Below are 15,295 nucleotides of genomic sequence, written 5' to 3' on the forward strand. Positions count from 1 at the left end.
TTGAGTGGTTCCTTCAATGGCCCATCAGTGGCCTGAGATTTCTGGTCTTTGGTATTGTGTCCATTATCTCCTGGGCTCGTGTATCTGGAGTTTACTTACTTACTTAAACAGCTATTAATCAGATATCCTCAGAAAAAAAATACTATTCCCCATACCCTTACAGTGTGTACTGCTGAAAAAGAAGGACGTCTCCAGATGTGAAACAGGGCAAAAGGTGGAGATAGACAATGATAGGTAATTATTGTTTTGCTAAAATAAGTTACTTTTAAGAAATTACATTGGTTTTCCTAAATGTGCCTCAGTATGATGGATGTCCCATTTTATCCAATAAGTGAGCACTTACCTGTTATATGAAAAATCCAGAATAGATTCCATCTCCTATGTGGATTTCCATCCTCCTATGTGGATTTCACTCTGTATTTTCAATAAGTGTAGTGTGTAATTCCTGACCGTACCCCCTCTGGCTTGCTGACTATTCTAATATGTAAAAGGAGATGTCACACTGCCAACGGGAATGAGAAGCCTTAATGTTGTCTTTTGAGAGTCAGCGGTTAAAACCCAGTCTGACACATTCTTGATAAATGTCCCAAGTAATAATCTACATACTTTTGCTGTATGCTGATAATTTCTAAACCCAGTATATTGTTGTTGTTTTTGGTTTTTTTTTTTTTTTAATATTATTATCAGTCAGAAAAAGCCTGAACATTTTGGTTTTCTTTCAGTCTTTGGCTGTCATTCAGGTAGCCCTACTCAGAAGGAAGAAAAAGTTCTAAAGGAAGAATTAATATTTGAAAGCATCTGTGTGTTCTGCTGTTCTTTATGGACTTTTTTTTTTTTTTTAATGGGACGTCCTCAAACATTTTTCTATATTTAGGTAAAACTCTGACAATCAATAGCATCCTCTAAACATCTGAAGTACAGTGGGCTGCCTAGAATTCCAGATCATGTCCAGAGATGCGCAGTCATGGCATAGCTTGTTAAGGTTTTAGGACCTAACCATGATGGCAGCATTTTATACTCAGTTTGCATGGTTAATATTAATAAAATGTAAAGACCAACTAATTGGGTCCTTAGTCTCTAACTTTTTCAGGAGAAAGGTGGCTAGCTTACCTTTTAAATTTTTTTTTAAATCATGAGCGGTTCTTTTGTTTTCACATAACCCCTTGAAATGTACTAGTTCACTATTTAACACAAAACAAATGTTGTTTGTTTTTTGTTCCCCCCCCACCCAGTTCTCCCATGTTGTCTTTGCTGGTCTTTGTTTGAATGGTTTGATCTGAAACCACTTCTGACTGTTCTCAGTGTCTTTTGAACTCAAACATACCACCTCTTGGCAGCAGGAATTTCCTCACAAAACAGCAATTTCAGGTCTCCTGGTACCGGGTTGCTCAGATAATAAGCAGGTACGTGAGCAGCAGCGGTTAGGGGTGATATTTCTCCTGCTGCGAGATGCTGCGGCTTCACCCTGCCGAGCTAGTATGCTGCCACCGTTGCTGTGCTCATTCTGGGTCAGGAGCTTAATGCGTCTATATTAAAGTGCAATACCACTCTGTTCCACTCCCTGTCCTTTCAGACAGGACATAATCTAAATTGCTTATAATTCTTCCCTCCCGAGCTAAAAGTTTAAATGGTGCTTCTCTTTTGCTGTATGTGAACACTGTGATCCATGATCAGCTCTCTGCTGAGGGCAAGGCAATTGCCTTGGGTAGATGAACCCTGGGGGAACAACCCAGATATTTGAGGTGAAAATGATTACACACATTGTGTCTGTCACCCTTTCTGAAGTTGAGAAAACACTTAAAATTACCTTTCTGCATGTGATGACCAGTTGTAGTTCATGTATCTATGTTTTATTTACTTGCTTGTTTATTGAGCTTTTTAGGTTCATTAAAAAACTTAGAAAGTTTTTTTCTTATGAAAAAATTATGTAATATGTAAAGATGAGGCAGGAAAACTTCCACTTATCATCTCTCGGTCCCAATGAACAAACTCTAGCCTGTAGGTGTAAATGTGATGTTTTGCTTGAATAGTTTATGTTTTGTTTTATGTTTGAAAGTTATATTTAAATGTCAGTTAATACTTGCCCTGCAGAAAGCATTTTGTAGAGTCGTTAATTGCAGATTGTGGGTGATGCTGATGATACTTCGTGAGGTATTTGATTAAGATGCAAACAACCAGTCATACTATCTTTAAAGGGTAAGGTACATCCTGTTTTCTAAAGGTCAGGAGAACACTGCCAGGTCTTATACGGCTTCTTTAGTACCCTGAATTCATTTTTGCAAAAATACTTTTGTTTTAGAGTCTTCTAAACATTCCAAAAGAAAATTGTATGATTTTTGTACAGTATGTAGCTTTAAGGAAAATGGGTAGTTGGGAAAATGTTTTGGTATTCTACTGCTACTTAGTACTTTGAAGGTCAAAGCCTTTCTGTATTTTTTCTTTCTTTTAAAAAGTTTAAGGTTTCTTGAGATGTTCATTTGAACATACAAATACTTTACATAATTTGGGAGACAGGCAGCCTCGCTTATGAAATTCCTAGCCCACCTCAGGCAAGAATCTAATCAATAAAGGTTAAGTAGAATATAAAACGTTTTCTTTGAGCATTTAAATAAAATACTTATTTTAAAGGTGAGCAGGGGTTGTTCCTTTAAGGGCTGCTGTTTTCTGTTTAGTTTACTGTGGAAATCTTAATGCTTTTATAAATAAGCAGAAGTAGGCAAACTTAACTGAAATAGTTTAAACCAAAGTGCTTCAGTCAGATAGACTGCAGTCAGCTTACTCATCGAGTAATAACTGAGTCCACGCACAGTGAAACAGGTAATGGAGAAGACTCAGATGAGGAATCAGTCAATGGATGCCAAAACAAGAATTTCTCAAGCATCTCGAAATGAACCAAAAGCGTACATCAGATGATGATGTTTTTACTTGAAGAAGGTTTCCGTCTCTTCCCTGCTTAGCATGTTGCTTCTGCTAAAAGCTCGTGGAGAACCCTGCTGGAGAGGTGATGAGTCCTAGTTCTTAATAAAACAGGACTTGTTATTGTTTTCCTGATCTTTAATGAGGATGCCAGGAAGAACCTCAGATTTTGGAAACAAGGGGAACACATCCCTGAATTGTCAATGAGAGCTGACCACCATTTAGAGTCGACTTTAAATTCCTTTCACCTAATACCCAATCATTTTTTTTTTTTCCTTCAGTACTGGTATCTGCATATCATTTACAACTAAGATGGATAAGACCCGTTTAGTTTTTACCAATACAGAGACACAACTTCACACACGGAAAAGCAAACTGCCCTGACAAAAAAAAAAAAAAAAAAAAAAAACCAACAAAAAAACAAAAACAAAAAAAACCCACCTGCATGTTTTTGAAAGAACTTTGGTTTTAACAGTGATAATTAAGATGCTAATTTTGACTTCTCAGACAATGGTAGATCATCCTTCAGTGCACCCTGCAGACCCTTTGTTTTCATCAGACCCAGACAAGACAGAAACACAGATCCACTTCCATGTGAAACCCGTGATGTACCCTGAGGGAGCACGTAATGGTCTTGTGCTGCACAAATGCCTCTGAATTACATATGAATGAAGATTCCAGCTTTGAGATCCAGAACACTGTTTCAATTTTGTTGCTTTGTAACACTAAATCTCTTTTCAGAAGATTGAGATGCTAATATAGGAATTTCACTGTGAAAGAGTAGTGCTGGAGTCTGACAAAAGCAGAAGAAAAATGGTGATGGGCTCAGTTAACTCTCTGCTGACCATACTTCATGTCAGTAAAAGGCAGGAAGGTTTCAGTGGGTTACGATATCTACATTTTTTTGCTGCAATGAAGAGTCTGGGGGGAAGGGCCTATGCAAGTACTCTCATGAAGTTCATGGGCAGGTGGAATGAAAATACCAGATGAGCCAGCACCAGACAAGGAAGCATTATTCACGGGTGACAAATGAGTATGAGTCTTGATTTTTTTATTTGTTACTGATGATTTCTTTTGTATTTTCAAATATAGGAAATTTGATCTTAAACCTCTTCATTATTTCTTCTCAAGTGCTGAGATCAGGTTAAATTCTCAGCTTCAAAATGGCAACCTGAAGTCTTGATTGTTTTAATGATTATGAGATATTCTGCACCTGAATTCAGCTGTGCTACCCTTACGTAAACATTCTGTGTTTAATTTCCATTCTACCAAGGAGATCTTCCTTGAAGAACACAAGTTTGGTTGAGATGTTGTCTCATGAGTGTTATCTCATTGCAGAAATTTAGAGCTGAAACTAAATACCACAATCCGTGATTATCCAGACTTTTTACAGTCTGCAAATTGGCCAAGATCTGAAAATTATTCTTATTTAAAAGTCTGTTCTTCTGTTTAGGCATTTTTGCTTTTTCTAAGGTATGAGTGTAATAGGAGGAGGTGCATACAACTATAAGACCATAGTATTAGAACTGTGCACTGGGGACCAGCTCTGGGGTGTAATTTAGAAGGTAAATAGAAAAGGGGTAGTATCTGATGTTGGTCTTTTTAATACATTAATAAAGCTGTGTTTCTTACAACTGTTTGCTGCATCACTTACCATGGAAAATATAGTACTGTATTTGTTTCAAGTCCTGCATTTATTATGTTGCTCTACATCTTATTTATGAACAGTCAGGAGAGAACTGTTACTCACATCCATCCACTCATACCAAATTATTAGTTAGATGCTGTAGAGGATGTAATACATCCTAAATGCCTGGTCTCATGCCAGGCTGCAGTTGGCTCATAGATGAAGACCTGAGGTCATCCTGAATCTCCATCACTTGAAAACTGGAAAAGGGCTTTTCCTCTGTTTTTTATTTCGTTAATCATGCCCGAGAGATAAGAGTCCTATGAAATTCCAGCATTTTAAACTATTTAGCTACCAGGCCACTCTCAGTTGTCTAGAGGATTACTTGAAGATGCTCTATTCATACACAGGTGTTGACAATGACAGCCGTAAAATAAAACTTTGTCCTGGAAGGATCGTACTGAACGCAAGTGGTGTCTTGTGAAAATGCATGCTAGTAGCTAAGAACCAGTCTATTTTCATTAGTACTCTTGTCAAGGGAAGAGAGGTTTGAGTGGGAGAGGCCTTGGCTGGACAAATGCTGTGAATCAACTGTGGTTGCTTAAAACCAGCAGAAGGCAAGTGAGCTTCTTTATTGACATGGGCTATTTATATTACTGCTGGAAGCGCACTCTGTTTCCCAAGTTTACGTACTCAAAATAATCTTTGGATAATTTCACCAGTGAATGCTTTTTTTTTTTTTTTTTAGCTCTGAAAGCACAGTTCACTGTATTGCAAATCCTTCGCTTGGTGTCCAAGGTGTTATTGTAAGCTGTGTTTGACAAGGTGGTTCTAGTCAGGTCAAGCTAGAGTTGAACCCCAGTCATCCTGCTTATGGAATTATGTTTATTTATATCAGTAATTGATATTTTTCTAATAGATGTGGACCAGTTCACAGTTTATTGGCAGCTTTGCAAATTATTAATTGGGAAGTGTTATGTATTTGACTTTATAGAACAGTACTTTGGACATTTATGTTGCCCTATCATGGTAACTGGAGATGAATACTGGGCCTCCTTCCTGAGGTCCACCATATTGCTTGAACAGTACTGTTGTAAAAATAGAAATAAAAATTAACCTTGTTTGATGTCCACACTTCCACAAAGCCCCAAATCTTCACAATGTTAAAATCACTTTTGTCTCTACTTCCTTTGATTCTGATGACTATGGACTTCATCGACCCTGAATAAGTGTGGCAGCCTGGTGTAAACTGCTTTCCAAGCCTCTCAGACTTTGCAAGCAGACTTGCATCGTACTTGTTATATTAACAAGAATATCCAAAATGACTTGATCTGGATTAAATGCTTTTGAAAAATGTCAGTTATTGCCCCGGGAACTTGGCATTGTTTTTTTTTTCCATAGAATAAAGTATAACATTGGGGAGTGGCAGTGTAAATTCCTTCCTACCATGCTGCCACTTTGATTCCGTTGGGAACTGTGTAAGTAGATCAGGTTGTGAAGTCTAATGAGTTTATGTCATCTCAGCAGGCTGCAAATGTACTTCATTGTAATGGCTAAGGTCGTGGCTGCAGTGAAATCGCTCCCTCCTTTAAGCTATAAAGTGAAAAAAAAAATTCATTTCATTTGTCATCATGGAGTGCCAGTCAGCACCAGTTTGTCCTTGATCTAAGCCAAAAACCTCCAAGGGGAAAGACTCTGCCTCCCTCATCCTGGTTCTTGGTGGGAGAATCCTGAGCCATGTGGCTGGGGAGACTCAGGTTCTTTCCTACCTTCTGGCACTGGCCAAAATTGTCTCATTTCTCCCTGTCTCAGCTCCCCAAGCGGAGATACATACCCTCTCACAAGTATATGAAAAATGATGTTGACTTTCTTTGCAAGACATTTTGAGCACCCTTCTTGGAAGAGACATGGGAGTTACTACCACCTGATTTTCCTAAGATTAAAATTGAAACGCTTAAGCATAGGTTTTGAAACAGATTTACTTCAATACTATAAAAAGTCTAAAAGCATTTCATATATCAATCAAGTGGATTGCTGTTGTTATCTCTTGTTTTAGAATCAAAGCTTGGAATAGAGTTCCCTACTGAAGCAGAATTGCATGTGAAAATTACAGAAAATCACCACTAGATGGAGTCAATGATTTTCTGAATTATTCTTCATCACTTTGGATATAATAGAGTTGCAAAATTATTATGATCACTGAGTTGTTAAGTGGAATATGATAATTTAAGTAGCTCACCTGTATCTTGTTATAATTACACTACCTGTTCTTTAAACTTCACAATTCTATGATTTTCACCTCATCTGAAAATATTTTTTACAATTTAATGCTGAACAATATTTTAATAGAATTCTTTAGCAGACTTAGAACATTCTGTATCAATGCTCACATTCCGTGTTTAGGTCTCTAAGTTGTTGTTCTGAGCCTCTTAAATCCTGTTTTTCAAAGGGTAAGTTCAATTGTAGTGGTTTCATCATTTTATTAATTATAAATGGATAAATAGGGTGAATTGCCATACTTATAACTTTTAGTTCATGTTTAAATAAAAACACCATTATGCACTGTTTGGAAAAGCAACTTGGAAACCATCACCAATCATGAAATCCCAGGTGTTAGAAATAAGTTGTGCTAAATTTACCAGCACAAAGGTTCTTCTGTCAGGATCTGCAAGCTTTGCCTTAGACCAGGATTATTTTCATTTCAGTTGTCATCCAAGTGAAACTGTAGTTTTTTTTCATGATCCATTACTTAGAATAGTCTAGCTTCCTCATCTGAAGATAGCTAGCCAGCCAAAGATTTCATTTGTTTTTATTCCATAAAATGTAACTTGTTTTCACCAAAGAGTAGTCCAGAAGTGCCAGCTTTCTTCCCATGGGCCATTACTAACATGTCACTTGTGAAGTTGTGCAGGATATTCAGCCACTCATTTTCTGAGGTTTTTGCCCTGTGGGTAGGCCTGTTGGGGTTGTCTTTTGTACCAAACTAAAAAGGGAGAAAAGATTTCCCTTCAACAACATTGCTCTTCTTGGGCTACAAGTACCAGGCAGACTTTTAGCAATTTGTTGAAGAAAACCACTTCATTTCTGGCAAAACAAGCACGTGGCAGTACTTAAAAGGAACTCTGTCACGATTTAGTGAATATAATCGCTAGTTCAGAACTCTTACCAGTGCTGGATCTCTTCTAACACAGCTCTTATTTTGTTCCTTCTGTTAATAATGAGAAAAAAAAGTAATAAAAAGAAAAATCTCATCTTACATTTAATGTTTCTGTTACTAGGCAAATTAGTTAATGCTTTGAGGATACTACTTTTACCCAGATTCTTAGAATATTTGTTTATGCTAACAAAGGAATTATTAATAATATTGAAAATAGAAGGTAAGCGTTTTGGTTATGTATGCTGTGAAAAAATCACACAAACAGAAAGATATATATTATTTAGATACTGTAGGAAAAACAGTGAGAAAAATATAACTTTAAAATTTATTGTTAACTGTAACTATACAAAATTATAACTATTTAAAGAAAGCAGGTGACTTGCATCTTATTTTTAATTATCCCCATCAAAAAGTGATACTGTAAAGAAATTAAGAGATTTATGTGAATCCCCTACTTGCTTGCTTCTCATCATGTTGTGCTTAGTGAAAAACATAAACAAAACTGATGAGGAAGAAAAGAGAAACAGACTTTGTTGAGCCAAAAGCCTTTGCTTCGTTGTGTATCTAAAATCTGGGCCCTATTATTTCTGTATGACTTTGCTGTAGAACTCAAATAGTCATATTCAAGCCTATATCTATAGGTAACTTTTTCTATACAGGTTGCTGAAAGCCAGACAGAGAATTTATCTAAATTCTGCTAATTATTTTTGGTCAGGTATTGTCCAGAGCACAATATTTTGCAGACTAGATTAATGTTCTTTTTATCAACCACTGCTGCTGGGCCATAGGTTTAAAAATACACCATACAATTACTTTCATACATAATGATGTAGCTAAGACTTTAATAGTTTGTGGTGTCTTTTCGCATCTAAACAAGTAAATGGGTTTATGCAACAATTGTGTTGAATAAAGGTCACACACTAACAAATGAAATGGAACGCATTAGAACAAGCCATTTATGTATAAGCTTGATTTTGTAAAGTTTACAAAGATTATTTTTAAACCATATGTAGGCTTAGAGTCAGCTATATTGTGTATCTGATGATATAGTCATCTCTTGGAATAGTTTGTTTCACTATCCAATTAATTTCAGAATTATACTGTATGGATTTGACGTGTTCACTTTGTGCATTCATAGCTGTTATCAAGAACTTTAATGGCTCACTAACCCCCACCTATGAATAAAGCTTTTTCCTTTGTAAAACTGGAAGGATGTGGCAGAATAGAAGCAAGAAGTGTTCTTACACCTCCTCTTGTCAGTCTGAATGATTCACTAGTCATGGTAGGCTGTATGCTCTATATCAATACAATTAAATAATCAGTACTTGTAAGTTAAATCACTTCTCACACCCACTTGTAAAACTATGACAATAAAGCTATTCCCATTATAGTTTTCTTTTTGCATTGAAAGTAATTACATATAGTTTAGAAACTACAGCTACACGACATAAAAAGATACCTAAAACTTTTTCTCCGTAGATAATAAGCTAAACAGAAGAAAAGATATATTTCTGCAGAAGTACAGTATGTAATTTTTACGGGGACAAGACACTGAGATGTGGTAAAGTATCGTTTATTTAATTGTAAGCCCTGTAAATGTCATTAGGATCCTAGACAAACAGTATTTTGACTTGAGAATTAACTGCATGATGCAGTATTTATAAAATGAACATATAAAACATTTTTTTTTTTTTAAGTGAAGCATTGGTTTAACACCTAAACTCATTCAGTAGGAAGAAGGTGCTTATCCTTACCATGAGCTGCATGGCTAGATCTTCTAATAACTTGCGCTGGGTCTTGACAACTCAAAGGCTCTGCTAACTCATGTAAAACCTGTGGTCTCTATGTAAGATTTCTCTTAGAAACCCAAGTGGCAATGAAAGATTTTTGCTACCTGTTCACAGGGTTCTTTATCTAAAATTAAGTTGTTACCATTGTGGTAGCTATAGTGTAAAAATATCACTGTGATTAATAACAATTAGTATCTCTGAACTTGTGACTTTCTCAATCTACTCTGAACTATATCTGGGCTCCATGTAAAGTCTGGTTCACTGTCTTTTTAATTTTATTTCAACTGTGCCTTAAAGAAGCAGAAACAATAAGCTGAATCTCTACAGTTTTATGTTCTACAACGATTTGTGCTGTAGAGGTGCACAGGCCAACCTTGGGCTTTCTACATCTTAGAAATTCAGATAAAAGGTTACTCTGACCTTTTGTTGTGTTTGAGTAAGAATTAGCTAAATAATGTAGCTAAGATCTTTTTGGCACCACCAGCCTATGAAACAAAACATTTCAGGGAAGCTCTAGGTATGCAATTTCGATGTTCAGTCTAGACAGTACAATCAAGCATTAGTATTTTGAAGATGCATGTGGCATTCAACATACATGAAAGGAGATTATGCAAATTCTAAATTGCCTTTTGATAACTTAGGGGGTCTTTTTAATGGAGGGAGGATAATGAAAACTTAGAAGTGATGCAACTGGCCATCAATGAAAGGCTGCAAGATGAAGCACCTCAAGGCATTTTTTTTTAAGAAAGTTTAATTTTGCCTTGTAAAATCCTGTATATGCTTCTGTCACCCTGGAACTCCACTTTTTTACTATGAGAAAATATATTAAGGCTTCTTGAAGGAAATAATTCAATTTTGGTCTTTCAGACTTCCTGCTCTTTTGCCAGATTTAGAAGGAACATAAACATCTAAGAAAAGGCAGATGAGTTTCTGTCTCGATAATAATTCATATTGAAGTTTCTGAAGCGGGAAAAGGATTATATGAAGACATTACAGGGCAGAACAAGAAATTTTTAGGAATACATCTTGACAGGCTCACTCTGTTGACTTGCAGTGAAGTGGACTGCAGACCTTATGTACTCAAGTTTGAAAACAAACTCAATTTTGCATTTAACCACAAAACTTAAACAAGTTACCTTTATTTTATAGTATATGCAATGCCATTTTAGAATGCATGGTATGACTTCACTATTGATAGAGTCATAGGAAGGGGGGTGGCCACACTGGAGGCTTTTGGGACAGACAGCTTTATTAGTATTGATACGTTATGGGAGGTGTACTTGGATTGCAGGAAGCTTTTTCTTTTTGTCTGGACACCTAAGGCAACAGCAAAAGTTAGTTCTGATATTTAAACTGACACATTTATTACAGAGTTCACAGCTAATCTTAAGTGAATAGGCAGAGTTAATATATCTGATAGATTACCAGTCAAGGATGTCTGCAGAGTGGTCAGGTTGTGCAGCACTGGTTACTCCAAGACTGCAAAATGCCCCCCCGCCCTGCCCCCTCACATTTCTGAAACACGGTTCTGTTATGCGTCTTTTAGCAATGCATATGAGCCAACTGGACTGCATCCATAATACCTTCTGAGACTGTTAAGGGCCAAGCCCTTTACATGCACACTGAAGGTCTTCAGCATGCCCTGGAGCCCTTCCTAAACCTTTAAGGTCCTGTGACATACCTTGCATACCTTCAGGGATGCTGAAGTGGCCTTTGTTCTTCTCTAAACTGATGTGTAGTGTTGTTCTGTAGTAGAGGTCAGTGTAGGGATGGTGGAAAGGAATGGACAAGAAGGAGAATGCTGAGAATTTCTGTTTCTGTATGTCACAAAAGATACCTGGTGGTATTTCAGAGTTCTCTCTGCCAAGGTTCTCACTTGTGCTTCCAGGCTGCCAGTGAGATTCACAGGAGTTTTATGTCATCTGCTGTGCACTGACCATACTAATTGGCATAAAAGGTCTTGTGATGAGCAGACTCACAAGAAAGTGAGGGATGGCCTGGGATGCCACAGAGAAGGCTGTTCCCACAGCTGAAATCCACTTCTGACTTTTTCTTCTCTTTCTGTGTGTGTGTAGAGAAAAGTGCTTTTCCCAAAATTGATGCTGATGGCCAGGCTACCCTTTGATACACCCTGGGAGAAGGCAGGAAAAAGAGATCTGCTTGGTTCACCAGCTCTTACCTTGCAGAGTAGCTTAATAGGTACAAAATGTACTTGAAACATGTGCAATTAATCCTGACTAATAAAGGGTGTTGTGATTGGGTAGGGGTGTTAGATATGAGAGATGGTTAAAACAGGTTATTTAGCAATGATGTTGGCAAGGTGTGTTACAGCTGTGACAGGGCGGGTAGTCCAGGGAACCAGTCCTAAAAACACCAACCAGGCAAGAAAAGCGACTGTAATTAGGGAATTTTGTGGATGCAATCTTACAAGCTGGCAAGTGGTAGTAGGTATCTGTTTCCTTTATGCGGACAGATCTCTGTTACATTCAATTTCCTGGAGTGGCTTAAGTTGAACTTTGGTCTTGGGACAGTTTTTTAAACATTTGTCGTGATTTTTCCAGTATAAGGTGTGAGCCACATTTACATCAGTACATGACTCATATCAATAATTAGATACTTACTCACATTGCCGAGTGAGCCCTCTGCTTATAATATTTAAGTCAACTGTTTTCTTTCTGAGACAGAAAAAGTCATGTGAATAATTCTGCTATGCAATTTCTGTTGTGTAGGTCTTTGAAGTAATTATTTAGATTTGTTTATGTATCAGTTATTTCTTCTGATGCTTGCCAAAACGCAAGGTATGTCCTTGTATGCTTCAACCATATTTTGTATGTGTCTCCTTGCCTTTTGTTTATTCAACAGTTAATACAAGCAGAAGGATACAAATTAAGTTTTTAGCCAGAGTGCTGACTGATTAGTTTTCCAAGAGAAAGACATTGATGGTATTATATATGATTTTAAGATGTACAGGACCGGTGATATTTCTGAGCACATGGTAGGTGTGCATAAATGAGTATGTTTGTGTGCATGTCAAGTGGCATTTTATTGAAGAATCCGAGGTGGGTTGTCATGGAGATTAAAAGCTTTGAAACGCTATTCATGGGTATTAGTTGTGTTTATTGGGCATAAGGATATTCATTCTGCTGCTTTGAAACTTTCATTGTAAAAACAGTTACACTTCTACCTGTGTCACAAAGGCTATTCTAGCAGGCTAAGTTATAAATAAAGATCCGATGAGAACATTCAACTTAAGGAAAATAAACTGTGATCTATTTTTGATCAAAATTACAATTTTAGTTTCAAAGCCATTAAGATGTTTGTCTTTTCACTGTGTCATGTTTCAGGCTATTTATAAGATGGCAAAAAGTTGTCAACTCTCCCAAACCTTCCTACCCACTACCAAGAAAAAAAAAGTTCTGGTCACTGGTAAATGAGAAGCTTTGCTTCGCGTGGAAATGACATAGAAATGAAAAGCATCAAATATGTTTTGCTACAATTTGCTTTTACAGTATTATATACATTTTCAGATTTCTCTGTGTAAAAGCTAGGAAATTTCCGATGCTTTTCCTTAAGTAATTAGAATTAAAATTTATAGACAAGTTTTCCTTTAAAGAGCATTGTTTTCTGCATGAGATCATTCATGTGTTGCATCTAGTATTGTCATTTTTTTAACCAATAAATCAATGAAAATGCTGCAACAAATGCTGCATATGTACACAGCATCACACACACTCAGAATGAGTAATACAGTTTTCATAACAGACATGAAGTGATGATTATTAACTAGAATTATATATATTTATATTTAAACTGACACTACAGAATTCTTTTGAGTCTTGACAGATATGTGGAATACTTAAATGGAGTAATTGTAGTTAGCAGACCTCCTGGGATTAACCTGCTGGAAAGAAAGTGACATTTTGCAAAGAGAAAAATGAATTTATAATGTGGAAAAAAGCTAAAAATGAGGTTATGGTGTGCTTGTTTATAACCATTCAGGAGGAAAATATGTTTACATGGAGTCACTAATACACCATAGCAATATACTTCACTTACACTTAATTATAGGGGGGTTTTGAATATAACTTATTAGGTTCTACGTTTCCTGAAATAGAATAAGCCATACTGAAAGGAAACTTATAAGATATTTTATTTTTGGTGCATTCATGTTTAGAAGTTGATTCTGTGCTATTTATATTTTCATCAGGAACACCTCTACACCAGCCCAGAAAAAATACATGCAAAAGAAAACAACACCAACCTCTCTCTCTGTGGCACAAACTACTTTTGGATAAATCACACCCTTTCAATTATAAGAGGGACCTCTCCTCTCAGGCATACTTAGATTTTCAATTAGAGTGGTTTCTTCAGCGACAAACCCTGCCTGCTGAGCTCTCCCGAGCTGGCGTTGACTAGATGACAGAATCACCACATAATTTAGGTTTGAAGAGACCTTTTGAGGTCATCTGGGCACACTTACAGCAACACCAACTTAAATAGGTTGCTCAGTACCTTGTGTGATTGAGTTTTGAGTGGTGGCAATGCCACAACTTCTCTGGGAAACCTCTTCCGCTGTTTGGTGAAAATATTTTTCTTAACATCTGATTGGAATTTCCCATTTTGCAATTTGTGTCCATCACCTCTCATTTTATCATTGTGCACCCTAGAAGGAGTTTTGCTCTGCTCTTCCACACCCTCCTAGTAGGCAATTGATGGCAGCAATAAGATCTCCCCTTTACTCATTCTTCTTAAGACTAACAAACCCACTTCTTTCAGCACCTTCTTGGCCTGCAACAGCCAGCCAGTGTCCATGGAGATTGTGGTTGATTGCTAAGAGCAGAAGTAGAAATATCAGGATTAAGTGAAAAGAGGTTGTTTCAGAAAAAGGAAGTGACTAAGTAGGAGAGAGATCAAGTGTTCCTTTAGGGACTTGCAAAGACCTTAACATCAAGCGTAGTCTAATGCAACAGACAATGCCATCCGTGAGCTGGCAGGGAAAATTAAGCTATAAGAACCTATGCAGTTACAATTTCAGAGAAACATTGCATTCGTGGGTACTGAAGTGGCCTTAACTCATCACCTACCTGTGTACTATGATATTATCTGCAGCATAAATGAAAGTGAGGCATGGTGTATGACAACTGTATCTTCCTACATTTTATTCTCAACTTATATACAATAAATATATTTTTTATTAATTTAGCATAGTTATCCTATTTTCTCACCATCCTTCAATCAGTCAGGGTACCATAAGTAATTTTTTTCTCCTAAATGCTCCAGGCTAATAAATTGATAATGCATGACTAAGGTGAAACTCACACATCACCCTCCTTCTTTTTCTATTACATGTCACTTAGCAGCTAAAACCTGAAGTTACTGCCATTGCTTTTCCTGTAACTATGGTTATTAGCTAACTTCAACTGCTATTACTAGGAAAAAAAATGCTGTCACTGGTCTCTTTTTAGCAGCAAAAATTTCTCCTGTTTTTCCCACAGCACAGTCATTCACCCTTTGCTGAAAGCTGCACTTGCCCAGAAATAGTACCTGCTGCTATGCTTTTTGGTCTTTTTCTCACCTTGGCCAGACAGCAATAGAGGATTTTAAAAAAAAACCCACCAAACTACACTATAAATTGCTGCCATGAACCATGCAACTTGTTAATTAAATATAAGCATTTATTTGCAAAACATTGGGCCAAGTATTTCTTGAAGGTAATCACATGCAATTCCAATTACAGAATGACTACCCCTTCCCTGAGAAGTAACTGTGGTAAATGAAGAGTAAATAAAGGAAAAAAAACCAATC

This window comes from Columba livia, chromosome 5 (assembly GCF_036013475.1).
Source record: "Columba livia isolate bColLiv1 breed racing homer chromosome 5, bColLiv1.pat.W.v2, whole genome shotgun sequence".
Lineage (NCBI taxonomy): Eukaryota > Metazoa > Chordata > Aves > Columbiformes > Columbidae > Columba > Columba livia.